The following is a 13,773-nucleotide window of genomic DNA, read 5'->3' on the forward strand; positions in this document are numbered from 1 at the left end:
AAGGGAAGAAAGTATCCCAACAAATTCTTAGAGCAGCCAGGAGGGAATTCAGACAGCAAGGGGCACGCGACCTTTGCAGTCAGCTTAGTCAGAAAACGTTATCTATTTCTGGCCATGAAGCAACAGGCAGCACAGAGAGTCCTGAAAGATGCCAGAATAGCTCAAGCTTTGTGACTAGTGCAGTCACCTGGAGAGCCAGATGGAGTTCCACACTCCTGATTCATGCAGCTCACAGAAGCAGCCAGTCATCAACATCCTGTGCAAGTCCCACAGCCATCCAGTTCCTGGTACCTGCTGCTTTCCATGAACATATGTAAAGGATTGCATCCTGCTGGCAACCCAGAAGGAATAAATACCCTGTTCTGACTCCCAGTTCAGCTTGAGCTTGAATCTGACCTACTCAACAGCAACTGAACAACCTAGAGATATCTCTGGGATGTTAACAGAGGATGCTCACACTCAAAGATCTTTGGGAATTGTAATCTCTGATTAAAAAATATGATTCTTCATATTCCAAGAGTTTTATTAGAAAGCAATATGTGAGTGAGGATCTGATGAAATTTTACACTCCTTCAAGTATGCACACTACAGTCATGCTAGTGTTGTTGTGGATCCAGGGCCGGACAAAGAATTCCAACAACACAAACACTTTCAAAGTTTTCTAGTATTTCTTCATTTGACTTTTACACAGCTAAGACACTTTTGCTAATCTTTTTATTATTTATAGTCCAGTAAATTCAGACACATATACAAATACTCTGTTTAGAAGTAACAAATTTCAGATGAAGTTCAGTCACTTCATTTGCTCACAAGCTACAGATTTCAAATGCAATCTACAAATTTTATTCACTTGCCTTATCTCTCTATTTTATCCATCTAAAAGAGAGTAAACAAAGATCAACCATAACACTGTTTGCCAAGCCCTCCAGGACACATTTGTACCAGCAGCTCAAGGAGCTCTCATTGGCTTGAAGAAATCACTGTCTTTAAGAAATAGATACTGGTTACAGAACCTGACTTCTGGTGCCTCCTATGCCCTGACCAAAGCCAAATCTCACACCATGACTCCTCAGAATGAAACACCGCTCAGGCAACAATCAAACACATTTCACCTAGCACAACTCAGCAACACAGGAAGCCATACAAGTCCCAAAACCTCGGCCAAATCCCAAATAAAATCAAGATATCTATGTCAGTTCCAGCAAGAATATCTGGGATGTGCCATATGTAACTGAACTGAAACCATGAGCAGCCTCTTGACTGAACTTGCAAAGATCCACCGTGCCAGCCCTGTACAAGAGCTAAGACAAAAATGCCCACACTCTTTACCAGAAAATCTTTCTAAGAAGTTTAAGAATTCTAAGGAACAAAAAGAAAGTTACTTTAATTCTGATGAGTGCAATAACAGAGCAAGAAAACCTGTATATGTTTTGTGATTAATTAATCTGAAAATACATTTAAACAAGGCACCAACATTAAATTCTTCCCCCCACTGATACCAGCACAGTGCAGTGCAGATTAAGGCATATTAAAAACCTCAGTAGTTTTAACTTGTGCTTACCTGAGCTTAGAAAAGCTGTCAGAGTTTAACTTCACAGGTTCCTGAAATTTATTGTTTCACGGAAAAATGTAAACTTACCATACAATTAAAATTAGTAAAATGTACTTAAATAGCCATGTTTATACTCATTATTTTAATACTACCACAGCATCCCCAGGAGATGAATCTAATCAAATGAACATTCCAAAAAGCTTAGTTTAAACTCATGCTCAGAACAAACATCCTGCTTCTGTGTCAGAAAACAGAGTGGATTTGGGTACAGTTATTATTACACAAGAGCATGCAGTTCATACAGGGAAAAGGAAGCTGCTGCTTTTTTACCTTGAAGTTCATGTTCCATTTTAAAAAAGCCAACAACAAAACTCCACCGCAGCCAAAAAGGAGACACCCGTACAAGGCTCCCTCGCCCCTTAAGGCAAGAAGTTACAAAGAACTCTGTCCATTCCTCTCCTCCCCAAGGGCTGCAAGACACAGCTCTGACAAGAACTATGACTGGTCTGTTCTACTGCCTGGCACAAGGAAAGCCTGCAGAGGGCAACAGGTAAAAAAACATTCAAAACAGTGAACCATAACAATGGAAAACAGAATAAATCTAAAATCTTCATCTGTGAAAGAAATGTCTAACAAAAACAGGGAAAGGGAGCTGATCAGTGAATAGGTCACCCTCATTCCCCTGGCTGACATTCTCCTGCTTATCCATCTATCTCTGAGCAGGCCCTAAATCGAGGGAGATTTATTCACGAGCTTTCCTTAAAGCAAAGGAGCATTTTTCCAAAACACAACAATTCAGGTGTCCAAATTTGGAATTGTGTCACAAATATCTGCAACACTGGCACCCTCCTGAAACTAACCATAAAAGGCTACTTTACACAAAGTAAAAATATTCCTATCTTATTTTAAAAAAATATATGATCTGCATTTGATTAAACAATTAAAAACAGTGAAAGCCTCAACCGAAAGATCGGGCCAAGAAAGTTTCAGCCAAATAATCACATGCAATGAGATGATCCTGTAGAGAAAAGAAAACAGTTAAAAGTTTCTACACGCTTTCCCTGAAGTATTTTTGGAGTCATGATAATTTTATTTCAGACAAACAGAAAAAAAACGTTTCATTAACGCAAAGAGCAAGTTCTTTATAAGAGCACTGACAGGCTGTCATAGATTCAGATTACATTTTAAGGTAGAAAAATAATTCTAATCAAAACAAATAAAGTTTTTATTAAAACTGTCTGCAATGTAGACAGGAATGACCTCACACTTATTATATGAGCTTTAAGATCCTTGTTAGGTTCTGAGTCCTCACTAATATCAGTGGGATTTTGGTATTTTCTCAGAACAAACAGAAAGCATAAATGAAACCTACACCTAGTAACTGGAGGAGTGAAATGCATATGCATGAATTATTTCTTCCCTAGCAGTTAAATAAACAGAAGGAGAATAATGCTTTCATTAAGCCTAAATGTAAGAAAAATCTAACATCCATTCAAATGTATTTCATTCAGAAGAAAAAATATAACTTAAACCTACTAATATCCTCAGTTTTATTTTAAATCTATCTTGAAATAAACAATCATCATACACAAGATCCAACAAGTTTTGACAAAGCTAAGTAATTTCTCACTAATCCTTGAATCCTTATTCCTTGAGTAAGACAAAGGAAAAGCTGTTGACAGAAAATGCTTTCAGGACGTGAGGCTGAGGAGGTTCTTTACAAATGCTATTACAGAAATGGAGCACTTCCTACTTAAGGAGCACAATGCTAGAACATTAAACCTCACACGACTAAGTTGAAAATTAAGGCAATGCGTTCCCTTCCAAACATCCCTGTTTACAGGGTAAGAAGCAGGAGGTGCTCCAGCCTGGAAGCGCAGTGCCCTGGCAGGACAAGCTGCCCCCCCTTCACAGCCGGCGGCACAGGAGCAGCTCAGGCTCACACGGGTGGCTGCGCTCCGAGCTCAACCCGGTGTGACATTTCAGTCGATTCCAGGCCGGAATTGCGACGCCTCTGGACTTGGGTACAACACAATCACCATCCTCATCCCTCGCAGACCTCACTGCACCAGTGTGTTAAGTACAGATGCAAAACAAACCAAAAACCAGGTATTTCTTTCCCCAGGACAGTCCACGCACTGTTAAGAACTACTACATCCTTGATATCATCATCCGTGAAGATTTAATAAATTGTTCCCTCTCTCCATATACATTCCAAAACTTCTAGTGGATGAAAGAAATAATATAGTAGTAAAGAAATGTGTGTATCTATTAAATAAAAAAAAAAAACAGTAGCAAAACACATTAGCCCTTTAACTAAAACTTCAGTGTTACACAGAGGTGAAGCCTTGCATGTTTTCTCCCCATGTCCAGCCGAGATAAATTAGCAAACTGCATCAATCTAGGAAAGACAGGAAAAAATATCAGAGAGAGAGAAGCTACCTGGACAAGAATATGCTGTAGTCTGAAAGCACAAGTGCTAAAAATGCAGCTCTGATAGAGAACAAGGGGAACGCTGAAGTTTACAGATGGAGAAATTATTATTACTACTGCAATCTAAACAGTGCTGCCAGTAAAAGTAGCAATTTAAATTTCTCCTCCACTATCTGAGATTATTTAAGAAAATTTAATGGCAATTTAGCTTCCATTTCCAACACTCTCTTATTCTCCACTGAGAAGGCAGCACGGGAGCCAAAAATAGGGAAAAAAGTTCAACCAGTGTTCAGCTATAGTTAAAATTTAAAAAAAAAAAAAAGTAACCACAAAGACAAGATCTATAAATACATTTACTCACTGGTCCAAATAAATCTTCTTTGACAACATAATCCATCAAACTAAATGGTATTTTAACTACCAGGATCTTGATCATCAGCTGAACATAAAATCCCTAACTGGAATACAAGGATCTTGAAAGAGTAAACAAAAATTAAGGTCAGCAGGCAGCAGTGACTGCAACCTCTGCTGCAGGACCGGAGAGGCAGAGCCTTGCTTCATTCCAGCTGTTCCCTCTGTGTCAACACCTTGTTCTTATCACTTTTTGACACATTATACCCTGAAAATTCTGGGTTTGATCCCCGGTTGACTACGCAATGTCACAAGCCTGGCCACATGCACACTAGCACTGTTATGAACTTTTACGATGTTACTGCACCAGTTTATTACTATCAGAACTCCAAACAAATTTGTTCAGTATTTTGAACAATCTTTGTTAGCATGGCTCAACCCTACAGCACCCAAGGAGAGCTCCGACAGTAACACAGCTCCGAGTGTTGCTGCAAACATGAACGGAGGTCATAAATCACTTCCCAGCCCACTGCCCCCTCTGAAGCCCAGCAAACACTGATGGCAAACCGTATTTCTTACCTGCCAGTGTCAACTTTCAACTCGGCTCGGAGCTTGGAAACAGCGAGTTCAAAACAACCAACCCGCTGCCGACCTCACCCACAACAAACCTCGCTCCTGACCCTGCTCTGAGTAATAAACACTGAGCAGAACTTCACTGAACTGCTTCTATCAGAGAGGAAAACAGTGCGTTTAGCTCCAGAGCATCAAGGCTGGAAAAGACCATCAAGCACTGTATCCCTTAAAACCACCAAACCACATCACCACTGCCTCTTAAACACCTCCACGGACGGTGACTCCACCGCATCCCTGGGCAACCTATTCCAATGCCTGATCACCCCGAACAGTGGGAACCTGTTTCTGATACCTCACGAGCCCGTCCCAGGTCAAGGCCGTTCCCTGTGTCCCCTCACTGCAGGCAGGGCACAGACCGGCCCCCGCAGCACAACCTCCCGCGGGGAGCTGCGGAGAGAAGGAGGGCACGGCAGAGCCGCCCCGGCAGCGCCGGGCGAGGGGAGGGACTCCAAGGAGTTCTGTTTAACGCACCGAGGCTCGCCCTCACCTCCTGGCAGCCGAACCCACCGCCAATGGAAACGCGGGATGTTTCCGCCCTCGCGGCGACCTGGGAGCGACCGTCCCGGGATTCGCAGCCGGAGCTGCCCCGCCGGGCCCCGGGGGGGAGCCCCGCGCAGCCGCTCCCCGCCGCGGTCCCCGCAATCTCCCCAGGGCCGGGCGGAGACCCCGCGGCTCCCGGGGCCGCTCCGGCACCGCAGCCCCCCCGGGCCTGCGCGGGGCCGCGGCAACAGCGGCGCGGCTGCCGAGCGGCGCGGCCCGGCGGGCGCTGCCCCCGCCCCTACCCCGGGCCGTGTCCGTGGTCCGTGTTCCGTGTTCCGTATCCCGTGTCCCATTCCCGGTCCCCGCTCACCCGCGGCGCCCTCTCCGCGCGGCCCCGCTCGCGCCGCTCCCGCCGGGACCCAACGGCACCGGCCGCAGACAGGAAGCGCCGCCAGCGCGCGCCGTCACTTCCGCCCCGCCGCTTCCGGAAACTTCTGGAAGGGCCCCGCCGGGGCTTCCCCCGGTGAGCGCGCAGCGCCCCCTGCCGGCGGAGCGGGCGTGCCCGGGGACATCCGAACATCCCAAAGGGATCGCTCTGCTCCCTGCTCCAGAGAATCCTGACATCAGGAAGGGAGCCACAAGGATCATCGAGTCCAACCCTTAGCCCTGCTCAGGACAATCCCCAAGAGTCACATCATGTGCCTGAGGGCATTGTCCAAACGGTCCTTGAGCTCTCTCAGCCTTGGTGCTGTGACCACTTTCCTGAGGAGCCTATTCAGTGCCCAGCCACCCTCTGGGGGAAGAACCTTTTCCTTACATCCAACCTAAACCTCCCCTGGCACAAGTTCAGGCCATTCCCTCGGGTCCTGTCCTTGGTCCCCACAGAGCAGAGATCAGTGCCTGCCCCTCCTCTTCCCCTCCCGAGGAAGTTGTAACCGCAGTGAGGTCTCCCCTCAGTCTCCTCCAGGCAGAACAGACCAAGTGCCCTCAGCCTCTCCTCATAAAACTTCCCCTGCAGACCCTTCCCCATCCTCATGGCCCTCCTTTGGACGCTTAATGTCTTTTTTATATTGAGATTCCTTCTGACCACTGCACATACAGGTGCATCTCAGAGCAGTCGTGCTTAATACAAGGGGAGCAAGGGGCTGAACTTCTGGGTTCTGAGTATTCTCCACACGAATGCTGGAGCTTTAATAAAATTTCAGTTCTGCGTAGCAGTGATGAGAAGCTGCCCCACAAAGTGCCCACCCCAGTGCCATCTGCGGGGAGCACTGGAACCAAGCACCAAGAAACCACAAAACCTTCCCTTTTTTATCAGGTGTTTAGTTTATGGCAAACGACCTTATCACTCAAATAAACGTGATCTGCAATATTGGCTTGAGCCATCAAAATAGCACAGAAATTGAACTGGAAGAAGAATCCTTACCCCTGAACTGGCAGTGGCTCCACTGGACAAGGGAGCAGCTTCCCCCGGGCACTGCTCCCCCCTCACAGCAGCACCACTGCCCTCGCCCCCCAGGGTGAAACCCCACTGGGTTCCCCGGAGAGAAAACACAGAAAGCAGTGCCTGGGTGTGGTGCTGAGGGAAAAGGAGAAGAAATGACTAATAATTTTAAGAAACACTCTCTGAATAGGTGAGTTTGGCTGCTGGAAGTGAGAGGACAAAATTTCTTCCCCCTTTGTGTGTCTTATTTTAGCCTCAAAAATTGGGGGTGCCAAGGGGATGGATCCAGGCTCTTCTCAGTGGTGCCAACCACTAGGACAAGAGGCAACGGGCAGGAACTGATGCACAGAAGTTCCACCTGAACATGAGAAAGAACTTCTTTACTGTGCAGTGACCATGCACTGGGACAGGTTGGCCAGAGAGGGTGTGGAGTCTCCATCACTGGAGGTATTCAAGAACTTCAGGACACAATCCCTTACAATGTGCTCTGAGATGACCCTGCTTGAGCTGAGAGGTTGGAACAGATGACCCACTGTGGTCCCTTCCAACTTGACCCATCCCCCATGAGGGGAAATGCAAAACATAATGCTCGGGTATGGTGCTGAGGGAAAATTAGTAATTTTAAGAAACACCCTTTGAATAGATGAGTTTGGCTGCTAAATGTGAGATGACAAAATTTCTTCCCTCTTGTGTGTTTAATTGTAACTCTGGCACAGAACTCCTTTGAGGGCAGATTCCTCCCTCTCCACCCGGCACCTGGACAGAGTCCTGGGCTGGATCAGTGTATTGGAGCATCCTTTGGGTTATATTCAAGCATGTGGTTTTCTGACCATCATGGCTAAGAGTAAAGTATAGGCAGCCAAGTTATTATTCTATTTTTAAAACGTGGACTTTGTCCGTGCTTTAAATTGCTGTAAAATTATAATTCTTGCCCTTTATTTAAAAAGTGGAGGAGGCGTTAATTTACAGATCACCAAAGCAAAGTTGAGGGAGTTTCCACGCATAAAATATGTGCTTCCCAAATACAGTCAATTAAATGGCTACCTATTATTTAGGAGGTGTTTGTGTGGGAGTGCGGTCAGTTCAAAAACACAAAAGCCAGCTTGGAATAAGGCAGAGGGAAACCTAAAACAAATCAAAAAGGCAAGTAGTAGGACAACCCTAAGTATAGGCTTGGTGCTTTGGGGAAATACAAGCTTCAAAAAAAATACTGTTCCATGAGACTGGATGCTAAATTGTGGTCATGGAAACAAGTCTTCAAAATTAGATCAAATAGACTTGTTTCTCTTTGTTTTTTGCTCCATCATTAGTTTCTCATTAGCAAGTAGCTGTGAAGTCCAAGTTGTTGATCCATTAGGAAAGAAAAAAAACCCAGATGAGTAGTAGGTTAGATGGGCTCTTCCTAACAAGTAAGGTTCAAAGCTCAGAGGATTCCCAGCCTAGCAAGTACGAAGGCAAGCAGCAGGTCAGTACTGTGTGGTGCAGGAGGAGGTCATATTAAATTTTGATTTGATGCTTGTAGTGAGTCTCTGTGGCTGGGTTTTGGTAGTGGGGGAGGAGGGGCTACAGGGGTGGCTTCTGTCAAGCTACTGGAAGCTTCCCCTGTCCACTGGAGCCAATACCAGCCAGCTCCAGGACGGGCTTCCTGCTGCTGGCCAAGGCCAGGCCAATCAAGAGTGATAGTAATGCCTCCAAGATAACATATTTAAGAACAGAAGGTTGTTGCGCAGAGGGAATTCCAGCCAGGGAAGAGCAGAGTGAGAACATGAGAATAATAACGTAGACACCAAGGTCAGTGCAGAAGGAGGGGCAGGAGGAGCTCCAGGCACCGGAGCTGTGGCCCTGCAGCCCCTGGTACAGACCAGGGTGGGGCAGCTGTGCCCCTGCAGCCCATGGAGGAGCACCAGGTTGCAGAGACCCCCCTGAGCTCATGGAGGAACCCATGCTGGAGCAGGTGGATGCAGGAAGGAGGCTGTAATGCCATGGGAGGCCCAGGATGGAGCAGGGTCCAGCCAGAGACCTGCAGCCCATGGAGAGGGAAGCCCAAGCTGGAGCAGGTTTTTCCTGGGTGGGACTTGTGGCCCCTGTGGGGGACCCACGTCAGTACAGCTCATTCCTGAAGGACTGCACCCCTTGGAGGAGTGACCCATGAGACAGCAGTTTGGGAAGAGCTGCTGCCCCGAGGGATGGATTCACACCAGAGAGGTCCATCAAGGACTGTATCCCGTGGGAGGACTCCAACTCCTCTCTCTGAGCAGCAGCAGAAACAACAACTCACCCCATTCCCAGTCCCCCTGCACCGCTGAGGGGGAGGAGGCAGAGTTTTAGAAGGAAGGAGGGGTGGGGGGAAGATGTTTTTAAGATTATTTTATTTCTCACTCTTTTGCTTTGATCCTGTTAGTAATGAATTTAATATCCCCACTTGGAGTCTGTTTTGCCCATGAAGGTTATCAGTAAGTGACCTCTCCCAGGTCTTATCTCAACTCATGAATCCTTCTTTTTTTTTTCCCTCCTCTGTCCAGTTGCAGAGGGGAGTGAGAGAGCAGCTTTAGTGGGTACCTGGCATCTGGCCAGGGTCAACCCACTACAATGCTTTAAACATTTCTTGATGTGGAAATAAAGAGATTTTTCCTCAACCTTTTGTAACCAATGACAGGGGAGAACAAAGTATGAAGAGTCCTAAAAACATGACCTGCAGTAAACAAGACAGAAGTAGTGCATGAGGCAGTTACTTGGCTTTGTTTACAGAGCAGATTTTATATAAAAGGTATGATGGATGTCAACCATCGTACCAAATTTGCTATTTATCCACACAAGCAGAACATGTCAAAGAAGCATGATTCTACATGGAATTACGGGGTTGAAATCAAAACACTGTCTACATCAATGAAACCAGGACCATGGCTCCTTTAACACAATTGTTATCATTACATTAATTTGCCCACGGACTTTCTGACACTGTTCTGACTCTAGACAGTGTAGCTCTCCATTAGCATCCTTCAGATACAGGAATAATATCTGGGAAGGCTTAGAGATCAGTTTTGCATTTGGAGAAAGTAAGGCATGAGGAGGTGAAGTACTCACTCACAGCTGAGGGCAGGGTGAGCTGTATGAGATCCAGTTTGGCATTTTCTACAGTAAAACACGGAGAGTGTAAATAAATGTTTCCAAACAAAGTTATAGAGACAAACAAAAAACTTATGTAATAAAGAAAAAAAATCCAAACTATATTTTGATTGGTTTCTGCTTGTCTTTGAAGTGGGATATGAAGACATTTCCTGAGACTTTACAGAGCAGGTAGTTTGCAGAGCCACCAATTACAAATGTAATTTATTAGGGCACCTCTTTTCTTTAACTTATGATCTTTGAGAGCTCAGATTGTGTCTAACACCGAACAATAACAAGAAGTGTTTCATTTTTAAAAGTTTGTTTATATCGTGCCCATGATATCTAATTTTCTGCTCTCCGTGTTACAAGGAAAGGCAGTAACACACGGCAAAGCCCACCAGAAGTACTACTGCAGGGTAGACTGAAGAGATCCATGTGAGTGTGCAAAGTCACTGTCCCCAAAACTCCTGTAGTAAAACAATGTGACCCCAGCTTGTCCCCAGCTGACCTGAGCCGGATTCTGCAGAGCTGCTTACAGGAATCTCCCCAGTGCCCCAATTCCGAGAGCTTTACCACCTTACGCTTGTGACACCAGGTTTGGTGAGCTCTGGAACTGCGCCCAGGCAGAAGCCAATCCCAGTGTCTCTGCAGGAGGCAGCCTGGGCTGGCACAGAGTGCCATGGGACCCCCATCGACTTGGTGACACTTGGGAACAGTGGGACAGAGGGAACAGATAAGGGATTTCTACTACTTATACCTTGGAGTCTCAGGTGTGGGGAGAAGTCATTCCAGAGACTCCAGGCTGAGGCTCTCTAACTCAGTGTCCATCAGGCTGCTCCTACCAAAGGCAGAAGTTTCTACCTCCCACCTGTGGTTCAAGCTCCCCCTTGATGGGGGTAAATGACCTTGGTAAATGACCAAGCATTCCACCTGAAGTCATCTTGACAAGGTTTAACCCTAAGCATTTTTTTGTGCACAGAAACACTTGTAACATGGGTTACAAGTTAACAGTAGTTTGGGAGTGCAAGACTAAGAGGATGAATCTGTAAAAACATTAACAGTGACAGATTTCTTATCCCTTTGGTCACCTTCCAGTAGAATTTAACAGAGAAACATAAATTATAGAGTGATTTCAAAACATGGTCTTGTTTTCTTGGCTTCTGTTTGTTTTCTGATCAGAAGAACATTGCTTGCAGGTAAGCAGTGAAGGAAATGCTGCTGTGCCCAGTGCACTCCTTGCCTTAGCCCCGGGTGGCAGCACACACATCTCTTACCCCTCCAGATCTTCAGTGGGTCAGCTCAGCTTCTGGGATCTTTTTCAGGCTAATCCATATGTGCCCAGGCAAAGTCTCTGCTTCTCCCAGATCACCCAAAGCTCAAAATAGATACAATGGCTATGATTACTTTGCTTTTAAGAGTAGCACTCTGATAAATGATGTTTGTAACTATAGTCAGGTACTGCTGAACCAGCTTTTCCCTCCCTTTCTCTCACTCAAGTGACATAGTTCAAGTACCACAGAACAGGACTGACTAGTTCCCCAAGAATTAATTAAAATTCTTCTGACCCATAGTTCGATTTGATCTGTATATTCAGTCCCACTCAGTTAAGATTTCTCAGAACAAAACTTTAACATTAATCACACTTAGATGTCTTACAGTAGTTTGAAAGCCTTTAAACGAGAACTGCCTCTGTCAGTGTTTTCCATGCAATGGAAGGGCCTTGCAGTCTCTGTGTACAAAGTTAACACTGCATAAGGTAAAGAGCCAAAGCCACATTCCTTCTCTTCAGAGGCAATGTCACAGGGAAAGACGCAGGATTTGTAGAAAGAGGTAGCATGGCAACATTGAATGACAGAATATCCTGAGTTGGAAAGAACCCATAAGGATCATCTAAGTCATTGCACAGAACAACCCCAAGGATCCCACCATGTGCCTGAGAGAATTGTCCAAATGCTTCTTGAGCTCCGTCAGGCTCGGTGCTGTGACCACTGCTCTGAGGAGCCTGTTCAGTGCCCAGCCACCCTCTGGGGGAAAAACCTTTTCCTAATATCCAACCTAAAACCTCTCCTGACACAACTTCAGGCCATTCCCTTGGGTTCTGTCACTGGTCATCACAGTGCCTGCCCTTCCTCTTCCCCTCACAAGGAAGTTGTAACTGCAATGATGCCTCCCCTCAGTCTCTTCCAGCTGAACAGACCAAGTGCCCTCTTCTGCACCTCATATGGCTTCCACTCAAGGCCCTTCATCATCCTCATTGCCCTCCTTTGGACACTCTCCAGTGGCTTAACATCCTTATATTGTGGTGTCCAAAACTGCACACAGTATCCAAGGTGATGCCTCCTCAGTGCAGAGCAGAGAGGGACAATCCCCTCCCTCGCACTGCTGGCAATGCTTTGCCTGAGGCACCCCAGACTGGCCCTCCTGGCTGCCAGGGCACTGCTGACTCAAGCCCAACTGGCCACCGACCAGGACCCCCCCATCCCTTTTTGCAGCACTGCTTTCCAGCATCTCATTCCCCCGTGTGTATGAACAGCCAGGGTTGCCCCATTCCAGATGAAGAATCCAGCACTTTGCCTTGTTAAACTTCACGTGGTTGGTGATTGCCCAGCCCTCTCATTCATCCAGGTCTCTCTGCAGGGCCTCCCTGCCTTTGAGGGAATCAGCAGCTCCTCCCGACTTAGTATCCTCTCCAGTCCTGCATCCCAGTCATTTATGATGATGTTGAAAGCACAGAGGCTCAGATGGAGCCCTGCAGAATCCCACTAGTGACAGGTCTCCGGTCTGATGTCACTCCATTCATTATTACCCTTTGAGCTCGACCTGTGAGTTAATTGCTCACCCACCACATGATGTGTTTATCCAGCTGTGCACTGGGCATTTTGTCCAGAAAGGATACTGGGAGAGACAGTATCGAAAGCTTCACTGAAATCCAAAAGGATTACATAACTCACTTCATTAACATGCTTAATTAGATCCATTTATAGGAATAATAAAACTGAAAAGCTTTTAGATTCAGAAAACTTTCAAAGGTATTTGCAAAAGTATAAAGTCAAAGTGTTCTATGCTTTTATGTCTAGCTGCTTGCAGCAGAAGTTAAGGAGCATTAAATCTGATGTTGCTGGCAGAGCATCAACATTCCAATAACAAAAGCTGATAAGGTCTAGTGGGTCTGTCAAAGCTGGTATCAAAGATCCAGGCAGATCTGGGCTGGTATCCAAGTGCTGAGTCATGGATCAGAATAAACTCTGTTATCGAAGGATCTTCATTGTTCAAGAACTTTCAACTCTCACCTGGGAACATGAGGGAAAGGTCTGGTTCACTTCTCCCTACTTCAGCTGTCTCAGAGTCAAGAACCTGGTTTAAAGCCACTGACTATGAAGAGGGAGAGGAGGAGGGGGCACCTCCAGGGCACAGTTCATTCCACTCACTTTGGAGATGTGTTTTAGGAAAGAAAGATCTGCCCAGCCCTGTCCCTGGGCTGCCTCTCTTCATCGGAAGTGCCTCGACAGCCTCTTTACAGATGGCTGAAGTTAAATGAGATGAATTCAGGCCTAACTGGTAGCTATAACCTAATGATGGAAATAATGTGGCAGCATTCCAGGAGGTATTAGCAATTCACATAGTTCCCAGATTCTTCTTCTATTATTTATGGAGGTCAATTATGAAAAGCCCATCAGAACACAAGAAATGCTTAAAAATGCTGCATTAGAGAGACATTAATATTAGTCCTTTTGAGGTGGTAATGGCTGTAGCCTTCCCAGCCTGCTGCTCT

The 13,773-nt window shown here is 46.0% G+C and overlaps 1 protein-coding gene across 5 annotated transcripts in view; it reads right to left on the reverse strand.

Annotated features, from left to right (window-relative positions):
- The window catches only part of DNAJB6 (DnaJ heat shock protein family (Hsp40) member B6), a 60,238-nt gene extending 54,323 nt beyond the window's left edge, over positions 1 to 5,915 (reverse strand). For 2 of the 5 annotated variants that reach the window (XM_027648564.1, XM_027648560.1), the window contains exon 1: positions 5,820 to 5,915. The gene's annotated coding sequence lies outside the window, so the exon portion shown is untranslated. Of the gene's footprint in view, positions 1 to 5,261; positions 5,398 to 5,456; positions 5,480 to 5,751 lie in introns of those variants that run through there. The other 3 variants (XM_027648561.1, XM_027648563.1, XM_027648562.1) reach the window with 3 other exon arrangements.
- Positions 5,916 to 13,773: the final 7,858 nt, after the last annotated feature.

The sequence above is a fragment of the Corapipo altera genome, unplaced genomic scaffold (genome assembly GCF_003945725.1).
Source record: "Corapipo altera isolate COAL_440 unplaced genomic scaffold, ASM394572v1 47, whole genome shotgun sequence".
NCBI classification, from domain to species: Eukaryota; Metazoa; Chordata; class Aves; order Passeriformes; family Pipridae; genus Corapipo; species Corapipo altera.